This window comes from Megascapheus bottae, chromosome 6, assembly GCF_031878675.1.
Source record: "Megascapheus bottae isolate mThoBot1 chromosome 6, mThoBot2.hap1, whole genome shotgun sequence".
Lineage (NCBI taxonomy): Eukaryota > Metazoa > Chordata > Mammalia > Rodentia > Geomyidae > Megascapheus > Megascapheus bottae.
Window position 1 is genome coordinate 69,330,162 of NC_143514.1, and position 15,763 is coordinate 69,345,924.

General features: G+C 49.5%; 1 protein-coding gene and 1 pseudogene across 2 annotated transcripts in view; one reads left to right on the plus strand and one right to left on the minus strand.

Moving 5' to 3' along the window:
* Man1c1 (mannosidase alpha class 1C member 1) overlaps nucleotides 1-15,763 on the minus strand; it is a 124,371-nt gene that overhangs the window by 28,658 nt on the left and 79,950 nt on the right. The window lies entirely within an intron of this gene.
* Nucleotides 2,383-2,635, plus strand: LOC150062302 (protein MANBAL pseudogene; annotated as a pseudogene).

Genomic DNA, 15,763 nt, shown 5'->3' on the forward strand with positions numbered 1-15,763 from the left:
TGCCTGCTGTGTGTGAATGACCCTCCTCTCCAGCTATTTGGTCCCCCTGAGAAAACTCTTGGCAAACACTGTGTCCCTCAGCCTCAAGCACACGTACTCCCCCATTCCTGAAATTGTTTATGTCCTGTTCTCGTCCACAACAGCAGGGATTATGGTCTGGACCACAGTCAACCTTGTGCCCAGGAAACAGCTGCTGATTGCCTGAGGGAGGGAACAAAGGAGGCTGCTGCAGTCGGTTCTGATGCCCTAGGCCTGGGGTTGGCTCTCCTCTGGCCTGGGCTTCAGTGCACCTTTCCTCTTTTCACTAGCTCTGTGACTAACGTTCCCAGCCTCTTTACTGGTTCCTTCCAGCTGCCCATGTCTACAACTGGGCAGGTCCCCCTCTTACTCTGTTCTAACCTCTTCTCTGCGTTCTCCCTCTGCCTTGGTGATTCTATAGCATGTGAAATGACTCCTGGGTTTAAATCTCCAGCCAGGACTTTGTCCCCAACACCCAAATAGACACATCCAACTCTCTGACCACATCCACTCTCTACCTCCACTGGAGGACTGCAAGCATCTCTCATTTTAATGCCTGGGAGCAATCCTGCTCCATTTCCAAACGGGCTCCCAGCCCCATCCTGCTAATGTCTACTCCTTCCCACAACGACCATGCCCCTAAAATGTGTCTCTGCTGTTTCTCAGGATTTACTAGTCCTGCAACAAATCCCAAGAGTCTCCTGACTGATCCCAGGGCTTCTACCTCTTTCTCTACTCCATCCATTTATCCTCAAACGGTGGCCAGAGGAATTCTATAAAGATGCAAGTCACACACTGCACTCTGTAGCTCGAGTCCTTCCCATTTAACTTGTAGTCTGCCCATCCATATCCAGAGCCTATATTCTGACTCTGTCCTCTCAGCTTCCCTTCCTCACACCAGGTGTACAACTGCCTCCCAAGCTTGGGCCTGGTGGCTAAGGGCCATTCCGTTGCAGTGGTACCCCTTGCTATCCTGCCCTATTTTCTCATGACCTATAGGATCGGGAGCAAGGCACAGGATTTGCTCAACTGTCTGCATGTGTTCTCACAGACTCCACACCTGCAGCCCGTCACAGATGGGGTGCCCACTGGATTGGGAATGAAGCCCGGGCCTCAGGGAGAGTGGGCAGGCTTTGGAGGGTGGGGTTCACTCGTGTTCTCAGTGCCTGCTTACTACCTGGGGATCAGCAGCACTAAAAAGAAGTTTGTCAGGCAGAACAAACTGAGCCTCCCGAACAAGCATCGGTGGTGACCACGTCCAGGACTGGGTTGAGTCCACTTCAGGAGCCAGCGACAATTGACAGAGGTTTCTCTCACCTGTGGCAGACCAGCGGGGATGATCAAGTATGCCCAAGCCCTTCAAGGACTTCCTGTTAGGAAGCTGTTTAGTTTCCCAAGACCTCCTCCCAGAACTGCCTCCCCAGATGCCACCTGCCCATCTCCTCTATGGACTCTGTCCTGTTAATGATGATGAGGTTTTTATGGGATGTTTTATTAGCAAAGAGAAATGGGTCAGGCAAGGCAATTCTAGCTTTGGGAGGAATATTTAGAAGAAAAAAAAAATCACCCAAGGCATAGCCTATTACCACAGCATCCCCAGAGTCAACACTAATGGCTGTGTTTAATTTAATGATACAATCCACAGAGACTTTTCTTAACTATAAAGAAACAACATGAATGTTTTTCTCTGCCTCCAAAACAACCAAGGAGGCTGTGTGGCAGATGGCATTTTCAAGTACGTCCACCATAGCATCTCTCACCTGACAGCAATGGGGCCTTCTTGCAACTTTGATTGTCTTCCCATGGTGCCTCCTCTTACACCTAGGTAGATCTGGTGAGTCCCTGGGCCAACAAAGTAAAGCAGAGGAAGAGGTACTGGTTTCCAGTACAGACCTGAAGAAACAGACCGCTTCCCCTTCATTCCTACCCAGCCCCCATACTGTGAGGGAGCCCAAGACAGTCTGCCAGAACACAGGAGGCCGCACACAACATTCCTCCTGCCTCCTGACTAGCTGGGATCCTAGAGTGCCCCATCACATAGAGCTTTTCATTCAGACGGGGTCTTGCGGACTTTTCTCCCAGGCTGTCCTCGAACCGTAATTGCTCTGGATTTCTGTCTCCCAAGCAGTTGGGTTACATGGTCAGGCCACTGTGTGTGGCCTTGGAAAAAGACGTTTTTAGGAACTGTTCCTGGTATTCAACAGAAAGCTCTTACTCGAGGTAGATTAGTAAAAGATGATTGGTTCTGATCACATCATTGTTGTTTAAAACTCATCTGGCAGCACCGGAGGACTACTTCCAGGGAGACACTGGCTGTGGAGAGGTGAATGAGGAGATCTCAGGTGCCGGTGGATTGACTGGGCCATGGCCTCTGACCTGGAGCTCTCACCTCCTGAGGCGCCTGAGCTCATGTTCCTGGGGAACTTGCTTTGCTACAGACTCTTTCTGGGGGGCCGTCTTCCAGCTCATCTGTGTGCTGGCCACCATCGTGCCTATCCCCATGTCCTAGGAGGTGGAGGCAGAACCATCTGAGCACAGAAGTGCAGAGGTGGCATGGAAGTCCAAGGCTATTGCTCTATCTGTCAACAAGAGGCTGAAGAAGGAGCAGAAGCAGTAGAAGTGATCCAAGGGCCAGGCGGTGGGCGGAGGGCCCAGGGCCTGGTTCCATTCTCATCCCATCTCAAGGGATAGTCATGACGGTCCCCAGGCTCCAGCTGAGCAGGCCACCGCTTCCTCTTCCCTCTGCTCCCATGGTGCTTCAGGGTCCAGGGGACCAAAAGGCTCTGTGAGCCAGCACTGGGTTGGAGGCATTCACAAGTCTTGTCAGCTCACAGTCACATTTTGCTCCTTAAGCCTGGCATCGAGCTGTTTGTCACCCATTTGGTGGATTCATGCTCCAGCTAATGCTGACAACGCAGCCTCTCCCAGTGTTGGTGCAGTGCGCATATCCTGCTCGTCATCGCCCTGGGGCACAGGGAGCCAGCTTTCACCCATGCTTAGCTCAGGCTTCTGGGCTGTGCAGGGTCAGTGGTCCCCCCACACAGCAGTCAGATTCCAAAGATGGCCTTGAAGGAGGGGGTGAGGGGTGTCTTGTGGGAGACCTGGCTGAGTTCTCTTTTTTTTTTTTTTGCCAGGCCTGTGGCTTGAACTCAGGGCCCTAGTACTGTCCTTGAGCTTTCTCAAGGCTAGTATTCTACCAGAGCACCGCTTGAGGCTTTTTTTTTCTGTGTATGTGGTACCAAGGAATCGAACCCAGAGCTTCGTGCATGCCAGGGAAGCACTCTACCACTAGGCCACATTCCTGGCCCAGAATGCATATTTCTTTTTTTAAAATATTTTTTATTATAATTAATAAAAGGGTTACATGATATTTGCCAGATAGAAGGCGCATTAATTCACATATATTGATACCCTTCAGAATGCATATTTCTTGATCACAATTTTTGGAGCCTCTGAAATACTGGGCTGGGGGCAAACACTTGCAAACCAACCTCTTCTCAGTCCACCATAACACACTCAAGGTGCACCTTTAACCTACACCTGTATACTCCCTTCCTGGTTCTTTCCTCCCCTGACCAGTGTGGATAGCTATGTGGAGCAAACTAAAGGTAATAAACTACAGAACATCCTGAAAACAAAATAAAACAAAAAAATCCCCCAACTCATCTGGCAATCTGATAGAACACTCGCCTGGCAAACACAAGGCAGTGAGTTCAAAACCCTGCCCCCACAGAGAAAAGCCCTCATTTTACTCTGATCCCCTGGGGAACAGTGTGCAGAGCAGTGGACCAGGCCTTAGACTTCTCCAGATACACCGCTCTTGCTCTCGCTGAGTGATGCTCTGCCCCCAGTACACCAGCAGCCAGCATTCATGTCTTCTGAGCATGCCTGGTGACACAATCCCTCTGTCCGAGAGTCCTTCTGCCATGGCTCAGCGCGCCCTCTCCAGCACTTGCCTTCTATTTGTCGTCCACCTTCCACCTGGGATGACACACCAAGGCGGCCCCTGACATACATAGCCTCAGCCTGGGATTTCTGAGCCCCCAGAACTGATGGCCAAATCAATTCTGCTTACTAGGAATTGCCTGGGCATGGCAATCTTTTATGCCAGTACACAAGATTGACATGGCTTGGCAAACACCTCTTTTCTTGGTCTCTGCTCAGTGGTAACCAATCTTCCAAGACATTCCTGAGCTGGCAGGCAAGTCTGGCCACTCTTCCTCCAAAGCCCATGCTCTGCAGTGCCTCACCTCTGCACACGACCACTGCCTCTGAGCTATGTCTTTGCCTGTGGGTTCTAGGGACCAGGCAGTATCACTCTGAGTGGTGCCAGGCTCCATGAAGGTGGGCACCAGTGGGGGCTGCCTGGATAGTGGAAATCTTGGAAGCACTTTCCTTCAAAGGCCTCTCAGCCTTGGAGACGATGACATGCAGATTAGAGGCCTGTTATCATGGAAATCTCCTTAGAGGGACAGAATGGGCAGCTACAGACGTCAGAGTCCTGCTGGAACCAACAGCCCAGATGCACATACATTTTGTTGCACAGTTGGCTAGAGGCTGTGTGCTGTGGCTGACTGCTCGATGAGGGTCACTGGGATGAGGGGCCAGACACGGCTCATAGAGCAATCTGCTGGAACTGCTCAGTATTTGCAAAATGTTGATATTTGTTAATTTTTAATCAAGAGCTGAGTGTGCTATGTGACCTGGAAACTTGTGTTGAGACTCCTGACAGGACTTCAAAAAAAAAAAAAAAAGACTCTGAACTGCTTTTGTTTTAAAGTATCATTGAGAGACAGAAAGGGCAGGTGTAGACACTGGACCCAAATGTGGTGGGTCACACAATGTTAGAGGCAGCCAGTGAGGCAGCTGTGGTAGAGGAAAGGGCTTTGGAGCTAGACAGATCCTGGCTCAACCCTTAGTCTTGTCCTTTCCTGGCTTGTGATTTTAGGTAACTAACTCCACCAGTCTGGGCCTCAGCACAATAGGACCAGAACTCCTTGTTCAGAGTGTGTAGGGATATGTTCAGAGGAACACATGAACTCTTCCACAGGCCCAGCAATTGCTCAACACAAGTAAACCACACCCAGCACCCAGCACACGCCTGCAGGCTCAGATGCAGCACAGAAGAGCTGCTCTCAGGCTTCGTCAAGCTAGGAGCCCTGGCAGATTCTTGGCCCAGAAGAGAAGGATAGTATTGCCTCCGTGCCAGGCAGGCAGAAAGTGAGGCTTCCAGGCAGGCAGGACTGATCTGGGCGAGGCCTGCTAGTATTTTAATAACACTGCCTTGGCAGGAAGAAACGCTGACACTGGAGCGCCTGTCAGCTCTTCCCGACAGGCAAGGACTCAGTAGTGCTGTGTGTAGCACCTGAGGCCCAGAGGCCCTTCCCTTTTTGCCTCCACATGCATAACTCTGGTGACTGCTGGGTGACTCTTCTCTCCCTAGCTGCTTTCTTGGGAAGGATGAGCATTCCTACCCTCGTAGCTCTGGGCTTTTCTCTGCCCCTTGTGTTCGCTTCGTGGCTGTTGGAAAATTAAACTCCACCTTGCTTTGATGACTGGATGTATAACCTAGCATGAGATTTGTGGGCATGGTTTGGTCAAAGGTTTGAATCATGCTCACACAGATGGGTCTGCCCTCTCCCACCTTTCACCTCAAGAAGTTTCAAAGTGCCATTGGTCCAGCAAGAACAAGAGGTAAAGGGGAAGACTTGGATGAGGCTGAATACAAGTCAGATAAGCCAAAGACCTGCCTCTATGAAGCTACAACAAATACTTCTTGTCTGCCTTTCATGGTGGGTTCAATTGTTACACAGCATCTTAATGAAAATGGCTGATGACTACAATGCTTGAATAGTACTCCTTACCAGTCTATGTGCTTCACATTCTCTCGAGTCCACTGATTCCATGTGGCCGGCCCTCCTGAGCCTCTAGACCTTACCTCAGGCCATGTCCTCTTCTTGTGGTGATTTCCTCTAAGCAAAATGTCCAATGTGTGACCCAAGGCTAGAAGAAATGCTGCTTCTGTCATAAATGTATCCTTGAGCCTCCCAGACTAGACGCCTTCCTCTTCCCAAGTGATTGTTATTGTTATTGTTGGTGAGACAGGGTCATGCTGTGTTTGAGATCTGGCTGCGAAATGTAAAATTTTGCTAAATGTCAACGACCAATCCACCTCATTAGATGTTGGCATTGACTAAGTAACTGCTTTGCCAGGCACTGTGGAGTTATACACACACACACACACCTCTTTTACACTTTGTAACAACTCCATTATTGTTCCTCTTTCATAGATAAAGAGCAAAGCTTCAAGAAATTAGGTCACTTGCTTAAGACACATCCAATCCACCACAGGTCTACTTTTCTTTGGCAGTATAGGGTTGAATTCAGGGCTTTGTACCTGCTAGGCAGGCCTATGCCATTAAGCTACAACCCAGCCCTTTTGATTTAGTTGTTTTTCAGGTAGGTCTCATGTTTTTGTCCAGCCAGACTTGATTCCAATCTTCCTGTTTATGTTTCCTATGCAGCTGGAATGATAGGCACGCTCCAGCATGTCAATGGTTGGTTGAGATACAGGCTCGCGAACGTTTTGCCCAGGTTGGCTTTGAACCACAATCCATCTGATTTCTACTTCCCAAGTCGCTGGGATTTCAGGCCTGCGTCTTCCATTCTGCTTTCTGAATGCCGCCCTGTCTGGCACTGGAGCACAATGGCGTAAGAGTGGCTGCCGCCCACCTCACCACTTCACAGATCAGGAGACCGCCCTGTGGCTCATGCAGACCACCTCTCATTACCAAATGGAATGTCTGTGCTGTAGGGAAAGATGGGGACTGGATTCCAAGCAAGGGCCCTGGTTTGGGAGCTTCTGGAGGGGTACACAGAGGAAAGAGCATGAAGTATGGCAGCACAGGAAAGTCAGAAGTGGGGAGGTCCTGATATGATTGGGCCTCAGGGGCAGCAAGAAAGAGGGAAGGCAGCAGGTGTTGGGGGAGTGGGGGTCTGGATCTGATGGGAGGTCACGTGAAGGGCAGCCGGGAGGGGGACCCTGAGGGGACCTCCAAGCATCACTCTCCATCGTGGTTTGGTCAAAATGTGGTGAAGGGGGCTGGAAGCACCCCGTCCAAGCTGCTGGAGACTTCCTGCAGCCGGGATGCCTCCGGGGATGAGGGGGCCCAGGACGTCTGTGGACCTGGGTGCTGTTGGCCTTCCACTTCACTCTGCTGCTGCTTAGGTGGGGTCTCAGGTCTAGAGACAGTTACAAAGCCACGCTGGGCATACATCATGGCCACACAGGGCTACCCACTGATCATGGCAAACATCTACCCCAGCATTTTGTCTCAGAGCCATGAAGCACAGATGTGCAGCACGGATAACCAAATGACTGATGGGTACTGGGAGGGCAAGCAGAGAAGCCCCATTCACCCTGAGGAATCTGCAGAGGTGGGATACCTGGGAGTGGAGCCTCTATGGAGGGTCCTCCTAGCTGCCTGCAAGCTGAGCTGCAGGGAACAGACATAGAGATCCAGGTTTGGATCTAGTACTTGCCCCTAGCTGGCCCTTGGCCTCCACTAGACAACAGCAATTGGCAGCAGTGGTCAGGCTGTGGAACCAGTGTAGTGCCACCCTTGGGAGAGGCACTCTCTACAGGGCCTCCCTGGAGCTTCCCTGGGTGTGGCTATTCTCCCTTTTTACAGGATAGGAAACTGAGGCTTAGAGAGATGCAACTAAGAGGGCTCAGGGTAGCTGGCCAGGGCCTGGCTCTGCTTCCTGTCCTGGGATGCAATGGTTCCTCCTTGGAGGCCCTGCTGGGTGTGAGGAGCTGGCCACTTCTCCGCAGAGGCTAAGGACCCTCTGTAGACCCCTCACTCACCATGGCACATGGACCTGCCTGGTCCAGCTTCCTGCACCAAGGGGCTGCTCTAGTCCTTCCAGTGACATATCCTCTCACATAGTTCCAGGTTCCACAGGCTTATCGCAGGTGGGGTCTGCTCCTCTGACAGGCATCCCCAGAGGCAGAGGCTTCATTCTATTATTATCCCTGCAATTATTAAGGAACCTGCAGGGGTGGAGGCAGGGTGGAACTGAGTCCATGTACCGTTTGATCTGGAGAGGACCAACCGTACCCACGGTGACCAGCAGCTGAGCCTGTGGTCCTCCAGGCCACAGACCCACCTCCAGAGAGGAAGGGACAGCCAGACTCCTCACAGATCTGGCTCTTCCCTTTCTTAGCTCAGAGGCCCTCTTAGAATCTCACAGAAGCCACCCTACTTGCTTATGACAGCCCATTCCCTGCCCGCACATGGGTTGGGGCGCTACCTTAGAGTCCGGGGGACCCACAGTCCAGTCCTGCTTGGCTTCTGACTAGCTGTGTGGCCTAGAGCCACAGACTGTGCAACCTGGGGGCCCCACTCTCCTCTTGGTATGGGGTCTTGTGCTTCATTGAAGCAGCTGTTCTTCAGGTATGCAGTGCCATCTATTCTTCTCTAAATATATGTGTGCTGGCGGGCACGGTAGCTCACCCCTGTAATCCTAGCTACTCAGGAGGCTGAGATCTGAGGATCATGGTTCAAAGTCAGCCTGGATCACACTAAAGACCTAAAGACCATGAGGCTCTTATCTCCAATTAATCACTAGAAAAGGGGAAGTGGTGCTGTGGCTCCAGGGGTAGGATGGTAACTTTGTGCTGAGGAGCTCAGGAACATTGCCCAGGTCCAGAGTTCAAGCCCCATGACCTACAAAAAATCAATCAATCAATCAATCAATATGTGTGGGCTGTTGGAGTGCCCAGGAGCTGCCGTTAGGGTTTTACAGGCAGTGGGGGTAATAGGAAAAGTTCCTAGGCTTCTAGTAAAGAAACAAAATATTTCAGACCTGGCTCTAGGGCTTAGCTGCTATGTGACCATAAACAGGTGACATAACTTCTCTGAGCCAATACTTGAGTTTGCACCTATCAAAATGAACCAGTGATAAGGCCTTGGAGGTAAAGGCATGAGCTTCCCCACAGAGTCTGACAGAAGAGGGCACAGGAAGGTGAAGGGTCTGTGCAGGAGGGGCTCCTTCCCCCTGGCTGGTGCCTAGCCACTCACAGCCAACTCAAGCACTGGTCTGGGGCAGCCAGAGTCGCTTTCTGAGTGTAACCTGCCTATGTGGTGAGGCCTTGGGGCTACAGCAACCCACAGGTCAGAGAAAACACACAGCCCAATTTCCTTCAGCTCTAACCAGAGTGTTTCAAGGCTGCCTTGGCCAGGGAGGTTCTGGGAAGTTGGAGGAGTCCCCATCATGAGACTCAACAATTAAAGCCTCAAATGTCTGCCGCTTTCAGCCAAGGTTTGCAAGGATGACAGGAGACTAAGAGCGTCTGATTCAGCGGCACAGTGTGTAGAAAATACATGGTAACCCGGTTTTGTGAATCCACAGAAGGCACAGCTCAAGTCATTAAAAAGCTATTGTACTTAATCACGCATGGAGAAGGCTGGGCTGTATCTCTCAGATCATTTCCAAATGGTTTCAGGGTAACTTTCAAAAACTGACAGGCAAGGGACCGGGAGCATGGCCTAGTGGTAGAATGCTTGCCCAACATGCACAAAGACCCAAGTTTGATTCCTTGGTACCACACACAAAGAAAAAGCTAGAAGTGGTGCTGTGGCTCACGTGGTAGAAAACTAACCTTGAATCAGAAAGCCCAAGGACAGTGCTCAGGCCCTGAGTTCAAGCCCCAGGACTGGCAAAAAACAAAACAAAACAAAAAACCAAAAACCAAAAACCAAAACAAAAAAAACCTGACGGGCAAGTAGGGAGGAAATTATGGCCAGCGATAATCTACAGGATTTCTGGGTCTGCTTCCCAGAAGACCAGCCCTTGGCTGTAGTGGTGATGGAGATAGCTAGAAGGATTGTCCAGGTGGCTGGCTCAGGCCTGAATTCTGCCTGTGAGACCAAGCTGCTTTCTCAGAAAGGCAGTAAGATCAAATGAGCAATGATGAGACGGTGTGTGTGTGTGTGTGTATATGTGTGTGGTGGGGTGGGGCGGGGGGGATAGCAGGAGCTGGTAACAGAGTGGACATTCCATGTGGTTAAGGCTTAGTTAAGGGCCAGGGCCTGGAAATGGCCTTTGCTCCTCACTAGCCCTGTGACCTCCACACAGTTCCTACAGCTCTCAGAGCCTCGAGTTCTTCACCTATCAAATGAGATGTCCACTTCCTAGGGCGGCCAATAAATGGGAAAATTTCCAGAAAGTCTTTACAGAGCACCTGGCTCTAAGGAAGGTCATGATAAATGTGGCTTTAATACTATGGGTCATAAAGAGCAGCAATCTGCAAAGTGGAGAGTTGTAGACAGGACATCCTAAGCAGTGGGTATAGCATGTGCAAAGGCCAAGCATGTGACAAGTTGTTTGGGGATGAACACAGGGTAAGGGGAAGGAAAGTACTGCCTAATGCTTCCAGCCAAGCTGGAGCCCAGTGAGAATGATGTAGGTGTGGGCTGAGGTGTTCAGGCTCTGAGGTGCAGAAACAGGGGGCAGGAAGCATGTCTGTTAGAGAGAAGGCTGGGTCAGTGTGTGGGATCCAGGTTCTTTTCAGGGTCTGGAGTTGCAGTGTGTGTCTTCTTCCAGGCCTCAGACCATCCTGAGCACTCTGTTCATCACACTTGATTGCTGAGCTAAACTCCCAAGAATTAAACTTCAGGGGAAAGTACTGACAATTTCAGGTTTTAAGACTTCGCGGCAAGAAACACAATGCTGGGGGTCATTTTTGCTCATCCCCTTTATAACTCCTCCTCCCAGGCACTTCTCACCCACTCAGAGCCACAGTCAAGACTAACTACCACACATGAACAGCAAGAACACTCATCCTGGCTCCCAGCCCTGGCTGGAGGAAAACACCCGCTCCCCCAGGGCGAGAGACCAGGCGAGGAGCTTCTGTCCAGGCAGGAGCTGCACATGCCTGTGCAACTCAGAGGAGCTTGTGGGTATGAGGCCCAGATCCCAGACGCCTGAGGCATGCTCCGAGGCTGAAGTGACACTGGGATTCACACTCTGAAGATGATGACTTCTCCTTACCCCTTCTATTGCTATTATCTTGCCTTTTTTGGGGGGGGGGGTCAATCGTGGACCTTGAACTCAGGGCCTGAGTGTTGGCCCTCAGTTTTTCTGCTCAAGGCTAGTGCTCTACCACTTTGAACCACAGCTCCACTTGCAGTCTTCTGCTGTTTAATTAGAGATAAGAGTCTCACGGACTTTCCTCTCTGGGCTGGCTTCAGATCCTTAGATCTCAGCCTACTGAGTAGTAAGGATTATAGGCATGAGAAGACACCAACACCCAGCTTCATAATGCCTTTAGATGAGCAAGGAAGAAATAAGTATGGCTTCAATCTACTGTAATCTCTGTGCTTCCTGTTCCAGTAGCATGTCAGACCTAAACAAATATACCCACTAAGTGGAATGACCTCAGACCCTTGACTGCTCTTCTCCAGTTTCCAAGGACAACAGCTGACAGTTCAGTAGGACAGCAGGACAGGAGGAGGAATAGGGACAAATCCATCATGCAGGTTACTAGCTCTGGCCTCTGAGAGTTCGAGGCTGCTGAAGGGAAGAGGACTTAGCACACTCCCTGTGAGGCAGTGCAGAGGAGGCATAGCTAGGGACAGCTCCAGGCCAGGGGTGGGGTCTACTTGCAGGTCCTGACACAGCTGGAGCCTCACTCCAGGAGGAGTCTCTTTCCCGAGGCAGTTCCTGATGAGGAGCCCTTGGAGAGAGATGGTTGGGTCAGACTTGCATCTGCAGACAGCTCCCCTGGGAAGGAGCCGCCCCAGCTTCCCTCTGATAACTTGCTCCAGTCTCTCACAACTCATTAGCAGGAATTCATATTCCCTGCCAGGAAGATGCTCACCAGATTTTTCAGACTCGTCAGGTAGACTTTGTTATCAAAACCTTGTCATGTCTGGCATCCTCTGCCAGGCTCTGTGCTCCGTGCATGCTGCCTTTGGAGACTGGAGAACTTCGTGTGGCTGAGTGTTCTGCCAGCCTTGTTGGTGGGACGAGCCCTGCTCAGGTGGCTGGGGCTCAGCCTGATGCCTACACCCAAGCCTTTCACCCTCACAGGCTAGGTCTGATGCTGAGACACCATGGGTAGGAGGGGGGAGGCCAGAGCAACATGTGATGAGCTGCCTCTGGCCATGGACAAATCCTACAGGCCGCGTCACTTCCTGTTTTTGTACTGGCTGGGAGGATGGGGGTGGTTCCTATGTTTAGGCTTGGGGCAGGTCTCTGGAGCTGGGGTCAGGTGAGATCACCTCAGGCTGTACATGTAGTCCCACTGTCCCATTCTCCAGCAGGGAACAGATACTGATGTCCACCTCTCTTGCTCTCTCATCCTTTTCTACTCCCTGCTCCCTGGCCCTAGCTGGTGGCATCGAAGAGTTCTTAGATCACCTGCCGGCAGTGAGAGCCTTTCAACGCCCACAGCATCTGTATGGAGTCTTCTCTCACGCAGAAATGAGCACGTTTGCTCCTTATACTCACTTCAAGATCTGCCATTACCCTACTGCAAGGGGAAGGAACCAGGGCTCACACACATTAGATAACTGCTGCCCAAGGTCGCCCAGTAAGGTCACCCAGACAGTCCATGGGGAGACATCTGGAGCTGGGTCTAGCAGCTTCTGTGACACTCATGGTCACTGGTTTAGTATGTTCTATATGCTGAATACCAAACTGAGAATTGTATCTTAATCTTCATAACAACTCTACAATATAAGTAGTTATATTATTTCCATTTCCAGTTGGCAAAACTAAGGTTCTAGGGAAGCAACCTTGGACAGGCTGGAACCCTGGCCTGAGTGCCTATGCAGGGGTGGCATCTTCCTACACAGGTGTCTCACAGGTGAAAAAGGCCCCACCTGCAGGGGAGGCAGAGAAAGAGCCATCGAGGTACTACACCAAGGGAAAAAGGCACAATATATTCTGGTCATCCTCCATTAAAAACTCCATGTATGTGTGCGTGAACATGGATCAACTGTGGATATCAGCAGAAAATGGACATGGGTCTCTGAGTGAGTAGGTTCTGGCTCCCTTAGCTCATAGCTGCCCTTACCTGAATTCTTCCTCATAGGGACTGTGAGAGGTTATTGATGGACAAGAGCAAGTTTGTGGCCTGTAGAAAGAAGAGGTTTACCTCCCATCTAGGAGCAGGAACCACCAGATTCATGCACTCACTGGGCCCTTCCACTGCCCTCTCTGGGAAACAATGTTCATTCTTCAGGACCCAGCTCATTGAAGGATCTGCTCTGTGAAGTCTCCAGAGGTGAGCTAGTGGCTCCTTCTCTGTACTCTCCTCAGTACCCTGTACTTAGGTCATATGATGTGTGGGCCTTCCTTTCAGGGGAGTCCATGGGGCAAGGTCACAGCCACTTAACCTTTGTATCTCTAGAACCCAGCACTGGTCTAGCAGAGCCACATGAATGAATGCACCTCCTTCCTCTAAGGTCTTAGGGTTCCTGTTTTCCTACCTCCTACTGGACTTCCTTCCTCATCAAAAGAGAAATAAACTGCACCCTTTGTCTTTCACCTGTTAGTATTGACCTGAACTGAGTTTTAATGGTGTTTTGACAAAAGGCAACTCCTATGTTCATTTTCCTTGGCTAATTACATTTCCCAATTGAAATGCTTATCTCTGCACTGGTGTTAAAGACATAATCAGTTTCCAGAATGGATTCAAAAGAGGTGAGAAGCAAGAAAATAATTAAGCCAACCTCTGATTGAATCAAATAATTAAGCAGATTAAATCGGTTGCCAGGGATCAAGAGCCCAGCCCAGGCCTGGGGAATATGCAGCTTTACAGGGAAGATAGAGATCGCTTCAGATTGTCTTACGATGGCAGCATTTCCCCCAAATATACATAAGATAGGATAGTTTCAACTGAATGCAAACCAAGGTGGCAGGACCTCAGGTTTCTTGTTTAGGAAAAAGCATTCTTGGTTTAAGAGAAGCAACTTGAAATGATAGCAAACATAATATAGACAAGGCTTCAAATACCCCTTGCAGGTTTCTGTTAATTTTTCTGCTTCTGCCATCTCCATTCAGAGCAGAGTTAAACTGTCCCATGGTCCCAGCAAAAGGTCACATAGGTCAGCTGCCAAGCCCCAAGCCTGCTTGAAATCTGTAGTGTCAATTAGTGGACCTAGCCTGGGTCAACTGAACTCTGAAGACTCCTAAGATTTCTAACCCTGTACCACTGGTTGCAGGGAGGTTTGGGGCTGTCTGTCACTCTGGCAATGGATGACTAAGGTAGTAGCCTTTAGCCAGAGGTGGCCTTTCTCCAGCCCCCCGCTTCTAGCTCCACCTTCAAATCCAATGGAGAGTCATACATCCTGCTGTCTGAACAGTAAATCTTTACCCAACTAACTCACTCGATCTTCACAAAGGCTTCTGGGCAGATGTCAGGATGGGGCTCATTTGTCTCATTTTGTAGAACCAATTAGAAGCTTAGAGAACAATCAATTAGAGCCAAAGATAGTAGCTAAGACGGTAAGTTGGATAAATACATTAGCTCCTACCTCCTCATCCCCCTAACTCTGAGAAATCAGGATAAGAATTTTCTAAAAAAAATGCATCAATCTACAGGACCAAGCAAGAAGAGAAGGCAATAAAAACTACATTTAGTAGAAATATAAAACTCAGTTATAGATTTAGAATATAAATCTGTGACCAGGAGTTTGGCCTAGTGGTAAAGTGTTTGCCTAGAATATAAATCTGAGGAAATTTCCTGGAAATGAATTAAAAATAAAAGACTCAGAAAATAGAAGGAAGGACAATAACAGGACCATCTCTACAGACTTAACACCCATACTGTAGGAATTTCAGAAAGGAAGAAAAGGGAGAGAAGAAAATAAAGACATAATTGAAAAAAAAAAAAAGTCTCCAGAACTGAAGGTGCGAATTCCAGGCTGGAAAAGGCTACTACTTTCTTGGTAAGATGGATGAAGGGACCCACACTGGGACAAGTTATGATGGTGTTTCAGGAGACAGAAGACATGGAACACGTCCTGTGAGCTTCCAAAGGAAAAGCACAGCCAGCTACCTGAATAAAATCAAGCTTCTCTTCAGGGATGCCAGAAGCTAGAGACAATGGATCAATTTCAAAATTCTGAGGGAAAAATGGCTTTCATGCCATAATTCTTTATTTAGTCCAATTATTAACAAAGCCAAAAAGAAGAAAAGAGAGAGCTTTAGATTTCAAAATGAAATATTCTGCCCCATCCCATATGTTCTTTTCCAGGAACTACTGGTTGGTACATACCGAAAGTGAAAGGCAAGGGATCCAGCAGTGGGGCTCCACGAGAAGGCTCCACAGCTAACATCCCACAGTGGAAGAGTGGAAGCCTCATCCTGGGGTCAAGAATAAGCAAACATGTCCAACTCAGTGGCATTGTCCTCAGGAGTCAAGTAGAACGATTAGGCGAGAGGAATAAAGGGCATCTACTGAAGAAAGGGAGATGTAAATCTGAACCTGAGGCTGACGGTGTGAGGTGCTATTCTAAATCCTCATCAGGTACCATGGAGACAATGGTTCAGCAAAGTGTAGATATGAATAATGAACACAGCAAAAATAAAATCAAGGAAGTATTTTCACTGAGAATAAGCCTCAAAAATAATAAAGTAAGTTTAACAACTATCTACAAGCCTTGAAACCTAAAATATTGAGATAGAGGGAAAAATATACAAATAAATGGAAAGACCTATAACGTCCATGGAT